This window comes from Lutra lutra, chromosome 11 (assembly GCF_902655055.1).
Source record: "Lutra lutra chromosome 11, mLutLut1.2, whole genome shotgun sequence".
Lineage (NCBI taxonomy): Eukaryota > Metazoa > Chordata > Mammalia > Carnivora > Mustelidae > Lutra > Lutra lutra.
The window spans coordinates 65,214,804-65,239,172 of NC_062288.1; the positions used below are offsets into that span (position 1 = coordinate 65,214,804).

The 24,369-nt window shown below is 42.9% G+C and overlaps 1 protein-coding gene across 2 annotated transcripts in view; it reads left to right on the forward strand.

Moving 5' to 3' along the window:
- Positions 1–24,369, forward strand: part of BMPER (BMP binding endothelial regulator) — a 251,360-nt gene that overhangs the window by 176,017 nt on the left and 50,974 nt on the right. The gene's annotated exons all lie outside the window — the stretch shown is intronic.

The following is a 24,369-nucleotide window of genomic DNA, read 5'->3' on the forward strand; positions in this document are numbered from 1 at the left end:
TTTATTACACAATTCCATGGGTTCAAGAGCTATGACTGTCTATAACTTTAACCACCGCGGGTGTGGGAGGAAACATGAGATGACGCAGCCCAAAAGGCCTTGTTGAAGCGATTTGCCTGTGCCTCTTAAAATGAGAAAGCTCCTGTGGTCTGAAGCCACAGAGAAGTTATTTTTACTCTTTAATTGCCACCAGTTTATTTCCCCTAGTCCTCGTTAAATGTGATCTTTTTTTATTTGATCTTTGGACATAAAAGATAAAATTCTATAAAGGCAGCTCAAAGTGGAGTGGAAAAAGGACTGTCCCTGTCATCACGCGCCCCTGAACATGGCTGCATCTGCCAAACCATTTGGCTCCAGCTCCTATGTTTAGCTCTTTCAAGCCATTTTCCTGTTATAAATTTGAATTCTCTGGGTTCCCTTCTTCCTCCTTCCTGTACCACCCCCCAGATCGACCCCACCCTTGTCTACTGAAATTGAAGGATCTTAATGTAAGACTTGGGAGTGAGTTAAACAGCTGGACAAACAAACCAGGCTTCATTTGGAATCTAAATACCCATCACTCGAAGGTCTGAGGCGGAGCAGTAGAGCATAGCAATTAAGAGCTTTGTGGTCTTCCGGGGCTAAAAATCCAGCCCAGCTTTACAACCTTGAATAATTATTTAAGCTCTCTAAACCTCAGTTTGCTTATCTGTGAAGTGGGGATAATAAAAGAAGCCACCTTAGAGAGTTGTAATTCAAATGTAGTGAGATTATGAATGTCAGTGTATGTGCTCAGCCCAGTGCCTGTACATAGCAAGTGCTCTGTGATTAATTGATGGCTGCTGTAGTTTCTTCTATTAATTAAATTAAATGGTGAACAAGTATAAAGACTTGTTTAGAAGCTCCTCTGCCCCATTTGCGGGTTTGAATTGGACCCTTCTCTGTCCAACATAGATGGGAAAGGCTGTGCTTCTCCCAGGGCCCCAACAGTCTACACCTTTGATTTTTATCCCATTTCGAAGGAGTATGTTGAAAACAGGAACTGGAGAGCAGGCCTGCAGAGATTAGTCCCTTTTTGCAAATTTCTGTTTCTTTTCCCTGTGGCAATTTATTTCCTCTCATGATCCCTGGACTGCAAACAGGAATCTGATGAGCACCTTGGCAGAAGTCGTGAGAAATGACATAGACACGAACAGAGAGAGGCGGAATGGTGAGGTGGACACGCAGATGCTCGCCTTCCACCCTTGGAAGTTGCTGCTGCCGCCACAGCAGCCCAGTGGGGCTGCTTATTTGTGTTAGGGGCTTGATGTGCAGAGTCTGGGGCGTTTAGGAGAATGCTCCCGGGATCTCTGTGATGAGGACTGGAGCGCTGGTTGTGGTGGCAGGTGAGCTCACGTTTGCTGTGCATGGGCTGGTGGCAGAGCACCCTTCTGTGGCCAGTCACCCCTTCCCGGAAGAGGCAGGGGAGCTCAGGAGAGTGGAGCTGGACAGTCCTGCCTGTCACACAGCCTGCTGATGATCTCATGCCCCAACCAAAAAGTGTGTCTTTTGTGCCTTTTCAAGTGAGGCTGGCCAATGTTAGGGAGATCTTGGGTTTCTTCCTTTCTTTCAAGCATCCACGTGGGAGGAAAAAGAAAATGAACAAAGTCAACATAGGCAGGTAATTTTGTTCCCAGGGGATCTCCTGGGAGGACCAAATCTTAGAGAGGCTTTAGGAAGCAATGGACAAAGAATGTGTTGGGTGATAGCGAGTTGGACCTAATTTCAGCTCTGCTACTCTCCAGCTGTGTGGCCCTGGTGGCAGCTGAGGTTCAGATTCTTCACCTGTGGAATGGGTATGACAGTAACTGCCTGGTGGGGTAGCTCCTCCAAGGACTGAGGTAAACGGACAGTGCCATGTTGTACATGGGAGACGGCCAGTGCTGGCTCAGTGGCTCTTGTCCTGTGTCCCTTCCTTTCCCCAGAGAATCTCGTCCTCAGCTCAGCCACTTGTCTTTCTGTTTGGTGATCACTCCCCTTGCTCATATCATGAAGAATCGATTAGATAGATTCTCACTGATAAATCCATGGAGCAATTTAAAAATGAGCTGTTTCTCATTGGTGACACGGAGTGTGATAGTAGAAGACAAGACTCCATTTTGATCCTTTTAAAAACGTGTGTTTTGTCTTATAAGAGTAATACATCTGTTTGTTGTATGACAAATATTAAAGTGAATAAAGAAGAAAATAGAAATCATATGATATTTCATCCATGTAAATTTTTGCCCATAAATCTTATGTCATTGGTGGAATTTCTAAGATGAATCTGAAAACATAGACACGACTGTAGCTGTGACCTTATTTATGAATCAAGGATTTGCCTTGATATCGTGAAAAGTCATACACATAAATTGTGTATGAATTTGATTCCTTGCATTTTCCCTTCACCCTCTAAAGAAATATGAGTATTTCCTGTAAGGACAAAGAATAAGGTCACATGGCTACAAAGGCAGCCTTCTAAGCATCACTGTGTTTGTGACATGGAGAAGGGAGAGAACAAAGAAGATAATTTCTCTGAGGAAATGTTACTCATGTGATAAATTCCACAGGGTAAATTCTATTATAAATATGAGATAGCTATTCTTATAAAGTGAAAATCATAATTCTCATTTCTCTGAGTAGGAGTTGACTTTTGAGATGTCTAGGATTTAAAACTCTTGTCTTCTGTTGGTCTTTTGTCTAGTCCAACATTTTAAATAGTAAACTGTCTGTTGTCTAAAAACTTCAAAAACTTTGCAGATGAATAAGAAAAGCAGGATTTTTGTTGTCTCTTTTGGGAAACTTTTTTGGTTTTTCTGATTTTCTTCACAAATCAGTTCTACCCATCATGGCCTCATTTGGCATAAAAATATAATATTTGATTAAATACTAATTTAATCTTTGTGGTCAGCATAATTTGGTTTAGTTCAGTAATTGAATATGTTTAGGTGCAAGATAATTTAATTATGAATCACATAAAAATTTTAGCTGGCTGCGTTGATAATGTGTCTTAAGTCCTAGAGTTGCTAATTGTCTTTAAATTAGATAATTTCCTTTAATAATGTTTTACATTCTCCTTTACTGGTATGTTACAGAGAAATTCCTAGTAGCTAGGGGGGTAGTGTACTGTGGAAAAATTGATGTGAATTCATTTGAATTCTATTTGGATTCATGCACAGGCTCCCCCGAGGGAAATATGTCGAGTATGTTCACGCCTCTCTTCTCATGTCTCATGTTCACCTTACTTTCCTGGCCTCATGTTGCCCTCTCTGTTCGTGTTCCCGATGCTAGCCGAGACATCCAGGAGGAATAGGCAGACGCCCTCCGCCCAATGCACCCCAAAGGTTCCCTCAAAATCCTTGGCAACCAGCATCAAATCTGCTCCCCACTTGCTGTCTTGGGCCACACTGACGAGAAGCTTCAGGTAGCCCTGGGCAGGGAGAAGCCAGGAGGCGGGCTGGGCTGTGTGGGTCAAACTGGGGAAAGAGAAGACCGCATCGCTGCGTATGAAACATCAGCAGTGGGCTTTCTCCCTCATGCAGACCCAAAGCCCAGACAGAATATTTACAACAAAGTGTAACCTGCCAGCACAGCAGGGCTCTGAAGTCAGGGCAGGCCCACATTTCAGAGAAGTCAGGAAAAATGGCTGTGAGCTGCAGCAAAGCCCAGGCACTTATAGACCACCGTTGCCTCAGGACCGTTTTCCTCTCTCTGCTCTCCTTAATGGGGTATAATTCACCGGAGCAAAAACTCTGTTCACTTGTTCAGTTTGAGAAAGTGTCTGGGGAGTCCCAGTCTAGGAAATGTTCTTTATTTTCCATGCCGTGGTTTGTACAGCTGTAAGGAATTGAAGGATTGCCAGAGGATTCACAGATGTGTCCTTCCTGCAGAGGTACTGGGAGGTAGGAGGTGGGAGTAGCACAGGAGAACGCTGGAACTTCTATCGCACCATGGTGCTGCATATACTGGCGTCCGGGGACTGACAGTGGCTTCCTTCCAGGAGAAGATCACAGACTTTGGGGATGACCCACTTTGTGTTTTCCTATGAAGGAAACTAATCATTTATTATAAAACAAGAGAAGAGATCAGGCAAGAAGTTCAGGCTCCGTGTGTCTGTTTGTGTGTGAAAAAGTCATATAAAACTAACTGCAATTCTATAATTAAAATCAACCCAATCTTCCCTTGTTTCAGAGAAGAACATGCTGGGAACATTTCTGTTTGCTTCTTTTAATAACTTGTCTCAAATTACCATTAGAACTAGAACCCTAAATCAAATGAGATATTCATTTTAAAGTGTGACATTATAGGCCTTTCTTTTTATTTTTCTTTTGGCACACTAAGCTTTTAGGATGATTAGTCACTCTGAATCTGTCAATAAGGTATGCTGACAGCAGGTGGCAGTAGACATCTCAGTTATACCACCTATCAGCCATCACCCCTTACAAATCCACCCTTAAAGTTTAAACCATTTTCCCTACTCAGTGCGCTCTCTCTCTCTCTCTCTCTCTCTCTCTCTCTCTCTAACTTCTGCCCTAGGCTGCTCCTTTCACTGTATCTAAATATACAATGCACATTCCTGCCTCTGGGTCCAGGGCCCTCATTTTCTACACTGATTTAAGCTGAAAGTACTGCTGAAGTCTCATCCCAGGCCACTATAAGTGTTCTTTCTTTGGTTTCTTAGATATGCTGGTTGTGTTTATCATTATTTAACATACACTCTGTTGCACTGCCATCAGCTCTCGAGCATTGAGTTTTAGGTTCATTGGGGAATGAGAGATGTCTTTTCTACCCTTTTATGTTTCACCCAGCATCACCCTGGGAAGTCACCCCTGGAAGGAAATGTTTCTCAGCCCCCTTGCTAGCCTCTCTCCCATTTTTATTCTCTCTGATCTATGATTTCTACTTCCCTTAATTCCAAGTCAATTTTAGGTCTTTATTTCCACACTCAGTTACGTACTTATAGTCAGAGTGTGCTTGCTTCTCTGTGCTATCAGGGAATAGATGGGTCAGGGCAGGCAGGGCCTCTGGTCCACCTTCCATGCTCCAACAACTGTCAGCCCTTCTTACTGTGTGAACCCATTGTTGTGACTGGCTCTGGAGCTCACCACTACCTCTGCCTACTCACAATTCATTGAAAGCCACTTGGAGGGGTGCCTGGGTGGCTCAGTCAGTTTAGCATCTGCCTGCAGCTCAGGTCATGATTCCAGGGTCCTGGGATCGAGCCCCACATTGGGCTCTCTGCTTAGTGGGGAGCCTGCTGCCCCCTCTCCTCCCCACTCATGCCTCTTTCGTTATCTCTGTCTCTCTCTAATAAATCAAATCAAATAAAATCCTTTAAAAAAAGAAAGCCACTTGGACCTCCCAGCTCCTCTTTAATCTCTCAGCTAGGATTTGGCCTCGCCATCTTCTTAGTGCAGTGTTTTGATCCATAGACATTTCTGTGTTCATCTCTCTCAGTTGGTCTTAGGACTTTGAATTAGCCTCCTCTTATGAAAGCACAACAACTGACCTCCAATGGGGTGACCTTGCTGTGGCCAGCTGACCCTGTGCCCTGGCACCCCTCAGTCTTCTCCCTGAGGAGTCACGCCCCTTCTGCATTGTTGCTGGACCTGAGCCTTCTGACAGGTTGAAACCTAAGCCTTGTTGTGGTTTTCCCTCCACCTTACATCTGTTCTTTTCCAGGTCAGCCACAGGTAAATTCTTTCCTGTTTGCTCCACCAATATAATCCAAAATAATGATTTTCAGTGGCCTTCAAAGTGCCTGGATTTCAGTTCAGAAAGGTCCTTCCTAGTTAGTCCAATTTTCTTGGGACCAATGGGGGGAAAAACAAAAAACCAAAAAAACGTGAGCACACTTAGAAAGGTCCAGAGTTGCTTGGGACATCAGTGTATCCAAGTCTAGAGTCATCTCATGTTTAAATGTTCATATCAAAAAGAGAAACAGTATCCTTTAAAGAAGAAGTAAAGAAAACAGTACCTATTTTAGCAGGTAGGTTGCCCCCTGAGGAGACTTTGGGCCGACTGTACAGCTGGCCAACTACGAAGGTGGAGGGAGCACGGTCCAGTAGACAACCCTCGCCTTAGACCCCACCAGTTTTGAGGTATTCCCCAAATCACCTTCAGGGTCAATAAATTGCTAGAAGGACGAACAGAACTCACCAAATGCTGTTATAATCACAGTTATAGTTTGTTACAGGAAAAGGTTACAGATTAAGATCAGAACAGACATAGGGCAGAGTCTAGGAGACTCTCATCCAAGCATGAGCCTCTGCTGTCATTTCCTATGGAGTCATGCACTGGCATTAATGCCTCTTGGCCTCCGTGCTGCAACATTCATTCTTCACCGGGAGTTTCCATCAGGGAAGTTCATGTGAACCTTTGGCGTCCAAGGATTTTATTGGGCCTACCACCTGCTACCCGCATGGCTGACTTCTGCTCTCCAGCTCCTCCCAGAGCTCATGCTGGTGCCTCTAGTATCCAGTTCCTCTGGAAGTTGTGACTTTTGTGATGTGGCCCAAAGCCTCCATCATAAATCACATTGTTAGAGTGACATTGTATCCAAAGCCCCCAGGCAAAAAGCAACACTCCCGCCAAGCAAGACTTTCCAGGGGCCTAGAGATCACTGTCCTGGGAGCCAAAGTCCAGAGCCAGACTTTGGGCAAGGTGAATTCTTCACTGCACAACCTGTCTGACCCAAGGTTAAATCTAATTTCAGTTTGGTTTTAATTTTAGCTTTGAGTTTATTTTCAGCATAAACTTCCTGGAATCCTGCAGTGTTTCTCCTCAGAAGATTACATTCTGGGATGCAATTAAATGAGGCTTTTGAACACATTTGAATGAGTGTCATTGTCACAGGTAAAACACTAATTATTTTGTAGCACCTCTCTTGGCTGCTTAGGGGATGTCTTGATTACTTCTCAGTAAGCAAGAGGCAGTCTGCTGGAGCTTCCTTATAGTTTCATTGTTTATGAGTGTAAGGCCTCCTCCATCCATGAGAGCAAGCCTGGTGTGGGTAGTGTTTTCTTTATTTCCCTGTTGAGCTAAGGGGGCACTGAGAGATGAGGGGGCTCCTTGGGGTCTCCCCATGGAGCCTGAGCAGCCAGCCTGACCGGACACCTGGTCTTTGTCTGCTCTCAGAGTTTCTCGCTGTCCATTCAGCTTTTTCAAATATCCTGCTCTGCCATGATGTTTGGAAGAAGATTTCATCAGTTATTTAATTTCTTCCTTTTACAACTTTCAGCAGAGTACCTGCTGTGCGTCAGATACTGTTATAGGTTGGCGATTCAGGACTGAACAAGAGAGACCAAAGCTTTTCCCTCAGAGGACCCAGAGCCTAGTGTGGGCAGACAACTATAAATAAGAAACAAGGTCACCGCCAACCGTGAGAGGAGGAACAGAGGAGATCAGTGGGCTGGGGGAGGCCAACGTTGAATTAGGTCACAGGAAGAAGCTGCACTAGGAGCTCTCCTTTGAGTAGAGTCCGTGGCAGGTGGGAAGGACTGGTGAGGAGCCCAGGCAGGGCAGGGGGAAGGGTACAGGCCCCGATGCCGGGAAGGTTGTGGCCAGTGTGAAGAACAGAAAGGAGGCTGCCCTGACTCACACTTTTAGAAAGTAATGAGAGTTTGTAACTCTTTTTTTTTTAAGTTTTGTTTTTTTAAAGATTTTATTTATTTGACAGAGAGCGCTCACAAGTGGGCGGAGAGGCAGGCAGAGAGAGAGAGAGGAGGAAGCAGGCTCTCTGCAGAGCAGAGAGCCCCATGTGGGACTCGATCCCAGGACCCTGAGATAATGACCTGAGCTGAAGGCAGAGGCTTAACCCACTGAGCCACCCAGGTGCCCCAGAGTTTGTAACTCTTAATCCCCTTCCGCTATCCCACCTTTCCCCCAAGCTTCTCCCCTTCTACAACCACCAGTTTGTTTTCTGTATCTTGTAGTCTGTCTCTGTTTCATTTTGTTGGTTGGTTGGTTTTGATTTTTAGATTCCACATATAAGCGAAACCGTATGGTATTTGTCTTTCTCTGACTTATTTTGCTTTGCATAATGCCTTCTAGGTCCAACCATGTTGTCACAAATGGCAAGATTTCATTCTTTTTTATGGTTGATTGATATTCCATTGCATATCTATATAGATAGATAGATAGACAGACGGACAGATAGATGGTGTAACTTCCTTATCTATTCATCTATTGATGGATACTTAGGTTGCTTCTGTATCTTGGCTCTTGTAAATAGTGCTTCATATATCTTTTTGGATTAGTGTTTTTGTTTTCTTCAGGTAAATATCCCAAAGTGGGATAAATAAATCATGGGGACGAAAAGTACAGCATAAGTAATGTAATCCGTAATATTGTCATAGCTTTGTATGGTGACAGATGATAACTAGACCCATCATGGTGAACACTTAGCAATGTCTATAAATGTTGATTCTATGCTGTAGCCTGAAACTAATATAATATTGTATGTCAACTATACTTTAATTAAAAATAAATTAAGTAATTAAAAAAACACACACACTTGTCAGGGGAAGAAAAAAGTGTTGGTTATGCTGCCAACAACCACATGAGCTTGGAAGCTCATCCTTGCCCATTTGAGGCCCATATGAGGCAGCAGCCCCAGCCAGCACCTTGATCACATCCTTGTGAGATGCTGAGCAGAGTCCTTGTCTGAACTCCTGATCTAGAGAAACTGAGATAATAAATGTGTGTTGTTTTAAGCCACTTAATTTGTTGTGTAAGCCAGTAAACTTGTTGCACAGCAATACATAACTAGTATATGTAGAAATCAATTTTGACTCATCTTTGGATACTGTTTCTTAAATACCAACAGAAAGTACAATATGAGCACTTTTTTTTTTTTTTAACCGTTTCAGACTTTCCTATTTTCTGTAGTTTGATGTGACTCCCCAATTCTGGCTCCCTGTCCCTCCTCTGTGGTCCTATAGCACTCTGTACTTCCCTTATCATTGTAGATTTAACAGATGTATTGTAAGTGTCTTTTTAAAAAACCTTATCACTACTAAACCATAAGTTCCTTGAAGCTCCTATGTTTTTGTCATTATTGTATACCCAACACCTAAGAAGGAACGTGGAGTAGAAATGTTTTCTCAGCTTCAAAAAATACATGTTGGTTGCCTAAATAGGGAAAAAAATGAATAAACAAAGACACATTTTTAGAGGAAGGTTTTATATATTTATTTGTCAGAGAGAGAGAGAGAGTGCGCACAAGCAGGGGCAGCGGCAGGCAGAGGAAGAGGGAGAAGCAGGGGTGGGCCTCGATCCCAGCACCCCGTGATCATGACCTGAGCTGAAGGCAGGTGCTTAACCAACTGAGCCACCCAGGCATCACGAAGGATTTTTCAATAAGTGATGGATAGAGTGATACAAAATGAGTGTGGCTTGGTTGTCAGGCAGACTTTTGGAAGCTGCATCAATTTCCGAACTCCTCTACTTCTAACTTGTGTGCTGTTGAGCAGGTTGGTTCACCTGCAGAGGCTCTGGCTGCCCTGTGTGGAAGAGGGTGGCGGGAGCACCTGCTAGATTGCTGTGAGGGTTTGCTAGGAAGCTTGCAAGAGGCACTCCACATGGATATTTACTCCAGGCCTGGGATATGGCAAATGCTCAGTCAGTGGCTATTTTATTATTAATATTTTTTCATTACTGAAGTAGAAACATGTCTTGTGTGTAGTTTACCTTCAGTATAATCTATTTAACCTGGTTCCAGAACCTGAAAAAGTGTTTCGGTTTTATTTTCCATGGTCATTTCTAGACCCATATGGAAGAACTTCTTCATATCTTGCATGGAAATGGGTGCTTTTTCTTAAAACAAAGCACACAAAACCAAAAGCTGATTGGGAATTCATTAAAGTTTTCGCAGTGTGCTCTTTACAAATTATTTCACCTGACAGTACTGACCCAGAAGGGAGGTGGAAAAGGGACAATGGATTCTCTTAGATGAGTACTTACATGTGAACCGCAAAAGAAATTGGACTCATCCCCAGTGAGGGTACAGACTGAGAATGGAATGAGTTCATGTTCATGTGTCTTGTTTTGTTCTTCTTAGAACAATACAGAGTGTAGGAGAAGAAGTGTATGCCAAATTCTGACTTTCTTCATACCAAGATTCTTTGCCTTCTTTAAGAGTATCTGAGCATAATTTAACCTTCATATGGTGATTCAAGGTTATTACTGGGGTATTAGTTGCACTTAGGAGCATCATTCCAAGGAGACCTAGGGTGGGGGTGGGACTCCTAAGCTCTGTTTGAAATTTAGATCTTAGTAACTCATGTCTTCTTATAGCTTCTCCTTGATCTATTTCCTTCACTTCTTTCTTTTTTGTTTTGATGTAGGAAATAATGTTTGTTAATACTGTTTACAAACTAGGTATTTAAAGGTTCTGAAAAAAGACCCAAGGCTTATTCCTATGAGAAAAGTACTTTAAGACACAGACTTATTTATTTTACCCCCTTCCGCCCGTGGTTACCAGACAGCTCAGAGAAAGTTTGTGATTCATTTCAACCAAGTGTACAGAACTTCAGGGCAAGGATTTTATTTTTTCAATTAATCGCAATTCTGGCTTCGTTTTTATCTTTCTGGTATTCCTCATTTACCATTTCATTTTATTTCATTCTGCATAGAGTTTTATAAGTGGATTTAAATCCTTTCTGGAACAAGTTGGGAAATAAGTGACAGTGGTCATGGGCAAGGGATCTAGGACCTCTGAACTTGCAATGTTTTTCATTATGAAATAGAGTAACAGGTTGCTCATGAGGCTGGGTGAGGTTTCCGCTGTAAAGCCCATATGGAATGACCAAGGAGTCAACTTCTGCTGGCTGCATCACCAGCAAGATATTGTACCCTTCATGAGGGCAGGCCTGAGCCCTGTTGTTTCAGGTTGTCCTTGGAAAATGAGGATATACAGTTGGGGGCCTGAACTCTCAGATCAAGAGAACCTGGAGACAGGTGTCCTCGGGCCTCCATCAGGCCACATATAGATGGGTTGGAACTTTGATGTGTCATAAGTACATCAGTGTGGCTCAATGAAACCCTAGGGACAGGTACAGAATCTTCTGAAATTAGCTGGTGTCCTGGCTGCATCATGGGCTTCGCAAAGGTGTCATGGTGGCCCTTGTATGTTCTGGGAGCAGCAACTGGGCTTCAGTCCAGAGCGCAGGGCTATACTGGGTCTGATGGCCCTCCAGGAATCTGGCTGTTTCCATCAAGTTGGCAAAGATTAAAATCAATTAAAAGTGTGCAAATACACAGTAAGAGATAACCTTTTGCATTCATGGATCCTCCTACATACTGTTCTCTATTTACATGGAAATCTAATATTCAATCTTATTTTTCTTCTGGCCTGGCAAATAAAAGGAGAAGTAGGCTTTCACACACAGGCTTTTGGAGGGGGCAGTGTGTATGTAAATAAATTCAGAAGTGTGTATGTGGTGGGAAAAACAAAAAGACCGAGGGGCAGTTTAATTAAAGAAGAAAATAATGAATTATTTTTTATATATATCTACAGTCCTCTTTTCTAGGTTTATATTCAATTATTCATGTCTGGGAGTCAATGAAATCAATAAATAATAAATTAAAATGGATATATATTGTCTGTTGTAAAAAAAATAGATGATTTTACAGTCACTGTTGATTGATTAAATAATTCACTGGGCGCTGTTCAAGGTGCTGGAGATAGGATGGTGAACAAGGTAAATGAGCCCTCTGGTTCACAGAGCTTGCAGAGTAGGCTAGTGAGTGAGCAAGCCAAGCAAACAGGACTGTAGACAGGGAGGGATGCATTTTTGAAAGAAGATGTACAGGGTGCTGTTGGAACCTGCCAGGGGGTGACTTCCTGGAGGAGGTGACTTCCTAAAACCAAAAACATATGTAGGGTTTCACTGCACTAGAAGAGGAGTGAGGGGTACTAGCCAAAGGAGCTTGCATGTTCGAAGCTGTGGAGGCCAGCAAGAGCCTGGCACAGCAGCTAGGAGAAGGCTATTCCATGGTGCGGCATCATAAATGATGAGGGGTGTGGACCGTGAGTCAGGAGTCAAAGGCCTCAGCCAAGTCATTACAGTTCATGCCCCAGCATCCATCAGACAATGGAAGGGACACACCATAGTATCTTTTAGCCATTAACTGAAACAGGTTATTCTGAGCAGTGGTTCAGTAAAGCTGAAGCTTTTACTTATTCATCATTCATTTCTTTGTTAGTTTTTATACACCTCTTATATATTGGGTCATTGCTCTCAAACTTTAGCAGGTTTCAGAATCATTTCATGGGTCCAGGGCGGGGCCTCATGTGCATTTGTAACAAGTTGCCAGGTGATGCTGGGGGTTGGGGACAACACCTGGGGAACCTCTGCACAGGTGGAGGAATTACAAGAAGAAATGCTTCCAGGGGTTTAGGGGTCCTCAAGGGACTCAGTTCTCTGAGATTTTGTCTACTCAACAAACTTTTTTTTTTATTATAGGATGTGTGTGTGTGTTTGTCTTCTACAGTCTATGTCCAAGCGTTAGAGTTGAGAATGCAGAGTGGGTCCATAGTTAGGGGAGTAGGAGCTAAATTTATGCCCACTTAGACCAAAGTGGTAATGGGAGCTCAGTGGCATTTTCTTGATGTGTAGTTCAAAGTACAAACACCAAAGAAAATCTTTTTATGTCTTTTTTGGTGAGTGAAAGGGGATTGGTCTTACTGCCTCCTTGTTCATAAGGCCAAGCCAAGCATAAGTCCTGGATTCGCTCTGCTGGATTATTTGTGAGTCAGAATTAGAATCCAGAGTCAGAGTGCTGATCACTGAGATGTTTTCTGCTGAGAGCCCGGTGCAAGGAACCACCCTGGGCACTATTAGAGGACCCAGGGCCGGGCCACTGAGGTGGACGGGAGGGCCGAATACAATGCAGCTTTGTTGCTGGTCAGGATCAGAGCCCAGGGATCCTGTGTAGAGGCAGGGCTGCCCAAATCCTCTCTTCCCCCATGTCCTCAGACAGGCCTTGGAGACAGGGGCCAGGACTGTGTGCCCAAAACGGCCGACAGGATGTATCTGTAAAAATCTGTTTCCTCTCTACTGGCATTAGGCTTTTAAAGAGACTGGTCAACCAGTGCAGAGAGTGAGAATAAATGCTTTGCAAGGAAATGGGGAAATCTGGTGGTGATACTGGAATTAATAATTCTTTTAACATGAAAGAGCTGTTGCCTATGATCTTTACTGTCTTACCTAGTGTTTGGAGTTTTAAAAGAGAGAGAAGACAAGCTGGTTTCTTCATTGCATTGCAAGCTAACGGCCCATGTGTGAGCTTAAAGGTAGGATGCATTTGAGCTGCTCAAAGAATACAGGCCAGAAGACCTTTCAGAGCCCCCAAAAGCTTTTCCATATGAAGAGGAAACCAGGAAATTGGAGTCTTCGTTTTGTCTTTGTGATCAAAGCTGGGAAGGAAAGATATTAAACAGATACTGACCCATAGTTTTATGGCCACCGTTAGGATTTATTGGCCTGAATAGCAAATAAGGGCTGCAGAAATCTGAAGTTGGTATTTACTTGAGGAGATAAAAAGCTTCAGATCCAGAAGCTGACTGAAAACAGAGGGCTCTATTTTATAGATAATGAGTCTGTGGGCTTTGGTGATAAGAGTACCAGCAACTGTGTTAGCTGACATTGATTGACAGGAATTACGGGCCAGAAACTCTGGGGGGTCTGATAATATATTAAGACATTAATGATAATGGACAATGCTACCCTAACTGGAGGAGTAAGAGCTTACGTGTTGGAGTGCTTACTATGGGCCAGGCAGCCTCTGAGGGGGTTTTGCCTGCATGTAGTGTTCCATCTGTGTGGATGAGAAATGGGGGTATAGAAGAGTCAAACATACCACCCCAGGTCACCAGGCAAAAAAGAGGCAGTCAGGACTTGAAATTAAATCTGTTATGACCCAGAGTTTATGCTTTTGACCGTTACCATCATAATCTGATAATAGTTCCTCCTCGCCACCTGTTCTCAACCCTAAATTTTCTTCATTTTCTTTTCTTTTCTTTCCCTTTCTTTCTTTCTTTCTTTTTTTTTTTTTTAAGATTTTTATTTATTTATTTATTTGACAGAGAGAGACACAGTGAGAGAGGGACTATAAGCAGGGGAAGTGGGAGAGGGAGTAGCAGGCATCCTGCTGAGCAGGGAGCCAGATGTGGGGCTTCATCCCAGGACCCTGAGATCATGACCTGAGCCGAAGGCAGATGCTTAATGAGTGAGCCACCCAGGTGTCCCTTTTCTTTGTTTTCTCAACTGAGCAAAACACTTGGATTTTGAAAATGTTGCATGCACTGCAATTTATTTTCATTTCAAAGGGTGTTTTTTCTTTTAAAATATTTTATTTTCTTTTAAGCAAAATTATCTGCTCAGGCTTTGGAAGCAATGTGTTATAGTTTATTTTGGCTGAATTTTAAATAAACCAATTTTATCTTATTGGTCTTTTAAATAGAAATATATGAATTTCAAAATGGTGGCAATTTTTCTACTCCAATTTTTTTCTGGTCCACAGTATTAATTCTAGCATGAAGACACACCAATACCCAGTCCCACTGCGAAAGACTGAGTTCATCATGGAATAGCAGTGCTTGATTCTAGTGCTTTACACCTATGAAGCATTTCTTTTTTTAATTTTTTTAATTTTTATTTTTTCAGCATAACAATATTCATTATTTTTGCACGACACCCAGTGCTCCATGCAATCCGTGCCCTCTACAATACCCACCACCTGGTGCCCCCAACCTCCCACCCCCCACCCCTTCAAAATTCTCAGATCGTTTTTCAGAGTCCATAGTCACCTATGAAGCATTTCTAACTTTTTCATCTTTTTTCTTCTGAGACTGTTTAGAAGCAGTTTCTAAAGAAAGAAACTGATTTTTATTTCACGTCTTGCTTAAGATGTTCCGATTGATGTGATACTGGTAACTCAGTGATTCTGAACTTCTGGGAGGCCACAGTCCTTGTTGAGAATCTGAGGAAAGCTAATCCTTTTTTGAGAAATATGTATGCACACTTGTGTATATGACAGGGAATCATCTGGTGGGCATCAGTGGACACTGGGTTAAGAAATCCTGCCTCTTTCCTCCCTCCTTCTCTCCCTTCAGCTCTTTAACCAATGTTTTTTGAGCCCTGCTAAATGTTAGGCCTGGTGCTGTGTGTTGGGATTACAGCAGTGAGTGAAATAGACATGGCTGCTGTCTGCATGGGGCTTATAGTCTCCTGAATGAGAAAGATAGTAACTTAATATCCTCACAAATAAATAGGCTATGATATTTATGTGATACAAAGGAATGCTTTGGTGTATAAGCGGATCATTTCACAGGAGGGTCAGACCCAGGGTCAGAAACAGACCCACGTGTGTGTATGTGTGTGTGTGTGTGCGCACACACGCAGGGGAAGAGGGAGGCACCTGTATCATACAGTGACTCCCTCTCTCTCCCCAGCAAATGCTACTTGAGTTGAGAGCAAAGGGATGGGTAGCAGTGAACCAAGCTAAGAGGCAGGAAGAGAGGGGCCCAACCAGGGAGTATCGTGCCACATTTATGCCCTACTGAAACGCTGATGTAGCCAACCCTCGGAACCACCTCCGTGTCCATCCTAAAGAGCTCTGTGTACCTTCTGGGTTCTTCTCTCTGTGTAATAAAGTCTATGACGCAGAATCTCACCTGTCAGTGATACAGTCATGTTATGGGTCGAATCATATTCCTCCTGAAGATAAATCCCTCTCATGGAGCTTTAAGATGGGTTTTCTCTTCACCCTCAAGAAAGTCCATCTGACTGAACCTGTTCTATCCTGGTTAGGGTTTACGTCACTTGCTGCGATATGCTTGGAGTCCGGACCATGTTCCTTTGCAGTGTCCATCTGGAATGATGCAGGCATCCTCGCTGCACACGTGGGCATACGTACAGATGTGCACACGGGCCATGGACATGCTGTCAGCACACATTTGTGGGCCGTTATGCCGGCTCCGGCTCCAGACCCGTGTCATTCTTTGTTATCCTTGGGCCAGCAGCACTGGGAGCTTGTTCGACGTATGGCATCTCAGTCCCTTCTTTCACCTTTGGAAACAGAATGTGCCATTTCCATAGGGCTCCCCCATGATTTGTGTGCACACTGAAGTGTGATCGGTGCTGGTTTGGTTTTCTCCTTTTCCACTCTGACCTACTCTGTACCGTGTTGTTAAACATTTTAGTCTCAGTGCTTCCCTGAAAGGCCTGATAGCACATTGAAGACTATAAGTATCTATACTTTAATAGAATCATTTCTTTTCCTATGCAGAGAAAAGGAGGAGTCCAGGTCTCTGTTTTGTGGGACAGTTGGAATTTGACTGAGGGGCGGACCATGTGCTGTCACACTCTGCAAAGGCATTTCACCCATTCATGGATTGGTCACTTGTTAGTTACCGGCCTTGTTCTTCATTATTTACATCAGATGGAAAGTCTCTTAACAGAAATTTTCAAAGTGGTTGGTGATGCTGAAACAGCAGTTTTACACTAATCAGTGAAATAACTTCTATTTGTGAGTTGTAAGGTCATTTGTGTTTGCTTCATGCCCTCTTAGAAGTGTCTTCCCAGACACTGAGCCGCAAGATGACAGCGAAATGCAGCCCAGGCGTCAGCCTCGCTCATGCATTTGGCCTGGCTGGCCGGCCACACCCCCCACTCCCCACTGGGCCCATTCCTGCCTGCTCTCTGATTCCCAGGCTCTGTCCTTCAGTTCTTCATAATAGTTACTCATTCCCGACCTTGCTGGGCCAGCTAACCACCCATTTTGCTCCATTTTTCTTTCCTTTCCCTTGGTTTTGCGTTGCTCACCGCTTTGGGTAAGAGACCGTTCCCACAAGAGCTTCAGGCCCTGGCCATCGCTTGGGCCATGGAGGACCACAGCTCTGGAGAGCACAAGAGCCAGTGTATTCAAGCGGCAGATAACTTCTTTGTACTTCGATGGCATCCTCTATTTCTAAGTTTTAGCTGTCTTTGATTAAGTTTAGCTGATTAAGTTTCCTCACCTTGTCTGAATTCAATCTTTTTTCTTTTTCCAGTGTCATCTAAAGAAAATCCCACTTAAGCTAGTTTCAATAGTAATGTGTTTAATCTGTAAAAACGAGGATTAATTGACTCATGAAACTGCAAAGGGTATTTTCCACGTTCATTCATGGCTTGATCCAGAATAAAAGAGGTTACCTAGGGGCGCTTGGGTGGCTCAGTGAGTTAAGTCCTCTGCTTTCAGCTCAGGTCATGATCCCAGGGTCCTAGGATCGAGCCCCACGTTGGGCTCTCTGCTCAGCAGGGAGCCTGCTTCCACCTCTCTCTCTGCCTGACTCTCTGCCTACTTGTGATCTCTTCCTGTCAAATAAATAAATAAAAATCTTTAAAAAAATAAAATAAAAAAATAAAAGAGGTTACCAGAATTTGTGCTCTCTCCAGTTCCTGCCACAGTCCCTCCGTGTTGGACTATAGTCCCCTCCACCCCAAATTCTTGCTTCGAACATCAGACAAATTATGTAGACAGGGGTGAGTCTCTTCTCCCCCAAACCCCAGCAGGTCTCATGCACCTCCTTGCTTCTGACTGAGTCTTGTACCTATCTCTAAACCAATCACCATAGTTGGGAAGATCACGAGTTGATTCACTTAGACAAGTGGTTCTCAAAACTTTGGAGACTCCTCTGGAGGACCCGCCCAAACACAGATTCCTGACCCCGCCCTCAGAGTTTCTCATTCAGCGGTTCTGAGTCGGGATCTGAGAGTTTCTAATGTGTTCCTAGGTGGTGCTGATGCCGCTGGTCAGAGGACCACACTTGGAGAACCACTGGTTTAAACCAATCAGGGGCTCATCACATAGATGTGCCAACGTAATTCAAGGTGCTCTTTTACCTGAGGAAGGGAGATGGCTGTTTCTTCTGTTCCCTCTCTAGCATACTTGTGCTCCTCTTGAACCAAAATTCCTGCCAGTGTGTCATGAGGAACACCTCTACAATGGACTTTTTTAGGCTCAGGAAATGTGGCTATGACCAGACAGAGTTTTTATTCTCGTGCCTGGAGGGGTGGTGAGACTGGCAACAAGAAGCAAATACATATATAATATATGAGGTTATTTCACGTGCTACAAAGGAACAGAGAGCAGGGAAGGACATGGATAACGATGCCAAGGCCTGGGGGGGGGGGTGTTTCATGTTAATTTGGTGAGGGAAAGGCTGTTGGGTAAGGTACCATCGGAGCTGAGACCTGAAGGCAGAGAGGGAGTGGGCCCTGCCCCAATTTAGGAAAAAGGCCTTCCAGGCAGAGTGCAAGGGGCTTGGAGAGATTGAGGAAGTCACTGTATCCAAGGCAGAAGGAGTGAGGGAGAGAGGGAGAAGAGGTACAGAAGCATAGGGCTTTGCGGGCTGTGGAAAGGGCCTCGGGTTTTTTTGCTGTGACATGAGCAGCACCTCTGGGAATAGGGACTTGAAATATGATAGAGTAAACATGGGTGTTGAGAGAATGAACTGTGCCCTTATATTCAGTTAGTGTCCAACAACTGAAAATCCAGAATTGGGCTCTAAGTGCACGTGGCATTTTTGCTCCCTACCCTCACCATTTCTCGTCACCATATATTTTGAAGCTCAGTTATCTACAGAGGAAAGCTGTCTGTCTTCTGGTCAGTGCCTCTTGATCCTCTGCCTGAGTTCTTTCTAGTTAAGCCGAATACAAGATTGTTTTCTTCTGAATGTAAGCTCTGAGCGATAATCCACCATCACATTAACTTGGAACTCCACCATTTCTCCCATTCTTACTGCAGGCATTGGGGAGAGGGATTCCTGTTGAATTGTGCTTGGAAAATTTTTTTGGAAGCACTTTGATTTTTTAAAAATAACTTCTCCTCAAAGGAAAGGAAGAAATGAAAAAGTGGGTCTGATTAGAATGCAGGTGTCACAGAAAGGTCACATGTTTAGAGGGCTGTAGGACTGCTGGAATGGGAGGTCTCTTGGGACCTTCAAGAGAAAGAATCATGAGGGCTGATTTTAACAATAAAGTGGTCCCCGTCTCCCAGAGGGCAGGCTTATCCAGGGGGCTCTAAACTCATCCAGAAGCTTGTGGTGCTGGGGCCAGCAGTGAGTCCTAGTGTATGCCATCTGTGGTGCTCAGAAGTGCTTAGTGACTCTATCAATTTATTCCATCAAGTTCATGTTCCAGAGTGTGGTTGTCAAGGCTCCATGCCATCTGGCAATACCTTATGTTTTGAGATTTGCTCACTTTTACCTACATTCTATTCCAGCCAATCTGGCAACCCCTGAGTGTACTTGGTACTTTCCCATGAATATGCCTTTGTTTTTGTCTGCTGTCATTTGCTGGGACTGTCCTTCCCTGCTTCTCCCTGTTCCAGCCCAGTTTAAGGACCTTTCCTTCCTAAAAGCATTCTCTTGAGCTAAAATTGATTCCTCCTCCCCTATGCTTCTCGTGCCGTGGTTGTTCCATTTTATGCACTAATTCCATTTGGTCTTGGATATATTACCACTATTCCTCTACAAGTTCTTGAGGGAAGAGGTCATTTGTCATTCAGGTTTATGTCCCTCTGAAACACCTACCACACCCCAACATATGACAGAGGGACTCAGAATTCTCAAGAAAGGCACAGTGAGTTGCAATAAACTGAATTCTGGCTCTAGGTGAGTGATGGTAATTCTGGGCCATTTTAATCCTGGGGCTTGCCAAGCAATTTTCTTTTCTCCTTTTTTCTTTCTTTTTCCCTCCTTCCCTTCCTCCCTCCTTTTCTCCTCCCCTCCTTCCTTCCCTCCCTGCCTTCCTGCCTTCCTTTTGTATTCTTATACAACCTCTCCTTTTCTTTTTTCTTCTGGAAAATGTGGATTACATGTTCTGAGTGCTCAGGACCACTTTCCCTTTTTTTCTTGAAATTTCTAGAACTGTTCTAGAAAGAGAAGTATGGTTCAACCCAACCAAATAGTCTGCCTCTGGGGTTGAAGTATAAGTGTGCAGTGCTGTTTGGGGAGGCCCAGCAATGAGCTCAGATATACTCTGCTCTCTCTTGCATATGCTTAGTTCCCTGGCTTCTTGTGGCAAACTTGTCTTCCCTCCCTTGGCCCATTGCCTGGGTGGGAGAAAGGAAATGAGATGTTAACATCAAGGGTCTCCCAACCTGAAAAATTGGAGTTGGGCATGCTTGGAAACACATTTCATACTGGAAAGGAGAACAGAGAGAACGGATATGTGCATGGCCTCAGGGCTATGGGATTCTCAGAGATGTCCCTTACTACATCCATGTAGCTTGATTTGTTTTCTTTTGTTCAATGATCTGTCTTCTGGATATATCTTATTTACAAATCTCCTCCTATGTGGAGAGATGATTGGCTAGGAGCGTGTACTTTGAATGAAGAAAGGAGGTATGTGTCTTCTATAGAGAGGAGAGGGGCAAATAATACAGTATGCCTTTGTGTCTTTGGGCTCTTATCTCTTTGTGAGTGTGTTGGTTAGAGTCATTTTTGTTCCTAAATGCCTGTCTTGTGTGAATCTCTTCTCACAGATGAATTACAGGTTGAGGCATGTTGTGCATAATTGGGCTGTCAGGGCTGTCATGTCATGTGAATTCTGAATACATTCTCATACGTCTGCAGAGGATGGCACCAGATTGTGAGCGTGCCACTGGAATAATGCACGCCTTCTTGTCCTGCTTTGGACTTCTTCTTAAGAGAGGCCTGAGAAGACATGTTCAATTTGGGTTTTGTTCTTCTTCCCTCAAGATGACACTGGAAGGAAACTAAAAGCACCTGAGGACCTGTCAAACTCAATCATATTTATGCTTAGTAATCAGGTTCACCACAGAGGGCTAATCAGTAGTGTCTGGACTCACCAGTGATGAGAACAGTTTGATCTTTGACTCAAGTCAAGTTATTTTTCCAGTGGAAGATGAAATGATTTGTGATACATGGATTCCTCAGTGAGGATGCAGTTAGTCCCTTTGTAACTTCTAGAGTATGAGGCAATTTAAGGGACAAAGTACTTGTTTACTTTGCAGTTCTATTTAAGAAAGGTGACTGTGTCCTCTCTAAGGGTCCATGTGCCTTGAAGTGAGTAGAGTAACTGTCTTCCATGAGAATCAGAGATACTGTTTCATTCAAGCTGACATTGCCTCTGAGCCAAAGGAGCATTGAGACAATTCTCATTGCTGACCTTTAGCAGATAAGGAAAGGGTAGTGATTAGATTGCAGACTTATTTTCCAAAGGTGGCCCAGTCTATGAGAGGCACATAAGCATTGGATTGATATTCAGGCCTTCAGTGTCCAGTATCTTCCAGAAGTTATTGTTGATTCTTATCAATATAATACTCATGTGAACCTGACCCCAGGTGCCATAAGATTACATACCCAAAGCTTATGCCAGCTAGGCTTAAGAGGGCTTAATTTTAAGCCTGGGTGGGAACAAACAGAATGCAATCTTCTGTTATGGGCACACTCCACACACTTACAGACAAAAATACGCTAGAAAGGGGGCCCTACCTTTCTTATGTGCTCCTGTTGGTTCATATTTTGATTGGGAAAGGTCTTTAGTCTTTTCTGCTTGTAACCTTGTAGGCATGATTAGGCATAATTGACTCCATCTTGCTTTTCACACCCTCTTCTGTCAGTTACCACATCTGCTGATTTATCCTAAGAAATTATGCACATACCACTTCTCCTTTACTGGCTCTATGATTGGGTGCTTTCCTTGTCTGTGAAATGGGATGAATACGAGCTCTATGTTGGGTGGTCGTTAGAACCCAATTGGACATGAACACAAAGCATCTAGGCATAGAGCGTGTGTGTAGGTAAGACTTAGCTAGAATCACTGCCCTCCACTCCCCGCCTTTTTCACTCACAGGCACAGTGAGGCCCTCATATCCATGAGCCTGCACTACTGCCCCAGACTCCTCACATGTGGCCCCTGCTAGACTCTATTTTCTCCTCTAAAGCTCTCTGCCTGCTGAACTCCACACGCAGGTGCTGCTTTTGACCTCTGGTATTCTCATCAAAATTCTTAAGTGGCTCCTTACTTGATGGACAAAGTCCAAACTCATTTGCTCGGCATTTAAGGTTGCTTCAGTCTCTACCCCACAAACTTTGTAAAATAAATACTTTGCTATGTTGAATACAAGTTGCAAGAGTGGACATTCTTGTCTTTTTCCTGATCTTAGAGGAAAAGCTCTCAGTTTTCACCATTGGATGTGATGCTTACTGTGGGTTTCTCATATATGGCCTCTATTATGTTGGAATGTGTTTGCTCTTAATCCACTTTGTTGAGATTTTTATCATGAATGGATGTTGAATTTTATCAAGTGCTTTTTCTGGCTTCTGTTGAGATGATCATATGATTTTTATTCTTGATTTTGTTGATGTGGTGTATCACACTGATTGATTTGCAAATATTGAACTATCTTTGCATCTCCAGAATAAATTCCACTTGATTGTGGTGAATGATCCTTTTAATGTATTGTTGACCATGATTTGCTTGTGTTTTGTTGGAAGATTATTGCATCTATATTCATCAGGGATATTGGCCTGTAGTTCTCTTTCTTTATGGTGTCTCTCTCTGGTTTTGGTATCAGAGTAATGCTGGCCTTCTAGAATATATTTGGAAGTTTTCCTTCTTCATGTAATTTTTGGAATAGGTTGAGGACAATAGGTATTAACTCTTCTTTTAACTGTTTCATAGAATTCACCTGTGAATCTGTGTGGTCCTAGACTTTTACTTTTTGATAGGTTTTTGATTACTGATTCAATGTTGTCACTAATAATAGTCTATACAGGTTTTTTATTTCTTCCTCATTGAATTTTGGAAAATTCTATGCTTCTAGGAATTTATCTGTTACTTCTAGGTTGTCCAGTTTGTTGGCATATGATTTTTCACAGTATTCTTTTACAATCCTTTGTATTTCTCTGGTGTCAGTTTTTACTTTCCAAACGCTCTGGTCCAGCTGACTGACAGGCTCTTGTGTGTGCCCTGCTCTGTTGTGCCTCTGGCCTTTTGCTTAGGCCTTTTACCTGGAATCTACTTTCTCATCGCGCCAAATCTTACCCACCTCTCCATCTCCAGCTCAAATTTCATGACTTTTTAAAGTTCTTCCTGTCCACCAAAGATACATAATTTTTTCTTTTTTTCTGAACTTCTACATGAATTGACTACTCCATTGATTGGCCAATAACCAAACTACGTTTGTTATTGTTATTGTTATGGATGTGAATTGGAATTTAGATACTGCATCACTGTTTTTCCTTTCTTCAGTTCATTTCTTACCTCCTGGAGCAGAGGGTGTTAAGTGTCACAAAATTGGAAAACTATGTCACATTTATATTTCCCATCTCCTAGCCTGACATTCCTTGCATTGGAGGCTCCCAGGAGTTATTTGATGCAGGAGAGGTTCGTCATGATTAGAATAAATCTTTTCTTTATGGAAGTCTTTGTTTTTAGCATATGTAAGCAGTAGATGTGGCAACTCAACATGCAGCATCTTATTCTCAATTGGGACATGCCAATTTGAATGACTTATTAACTCTGCAGCATTCTCAAATTCATTTGCCATTGTATCCTCTGGACATTAGAATGCTAATTCTCTCAGACTTTTTAATTTCTGCCAAACCTCTGAGCATGGCTCTGGCTGATGTCCTCAGAGACTAAATTGGAGCAGAGGCAACTGACTAAGTAAGCCATTTGGAGTGTTATGTAATTTGGACTTAGATTTAGTTTTTTTCGGAAGTAAAATAGCAATATGACACCGACTCTGGTCCAGGTGTTTTTCTCCTCTCTTGTGTGTTCTGGTCTTTAAAAAATAAATCTAGAGCAGCTCTCGATGTTTTAGGATTGTTTTTCCAATGGGACTCCTTTTCATTTCGTGTTGTATCAGTCCTCTTTTATTTTTGGTAGAAACTGTGTGGTATATAAGGTTATATACTTTTGGTTCTTTGGTGTATTGCATTTTGATTTAATAGGTAAAAGTGAGGGCTTATTGTCTAACCATTTGGGCTCCAATCCTGGATGCACTGTTAACTGTGTGTCATTAGGAAAATGACTTAAACTTTCTAGGCCTTAAACTCCTTATCTATAAAGTACACATAATATAATATTTAGCTCATAAGATTTTTGTAACTCTTATATGAGATAATATATTTAAAGGACTTAGTACAAAGCTGTGATATAGTAAATGTTCAACAAATGTTTGTAATTAGAAAAAATGTTATATATTCATTTGCCAGTATCATGATAGGGAATAACACAAACAGAACAAAAAGAACCCCTTCTCAGATTATAATCCTGGATCTGCAGGATTTTGTAGCGATCTAAAAGTATCAACGGAAGGCCTGTGCTGATTCTTGAAGTTTCGTTATTAATA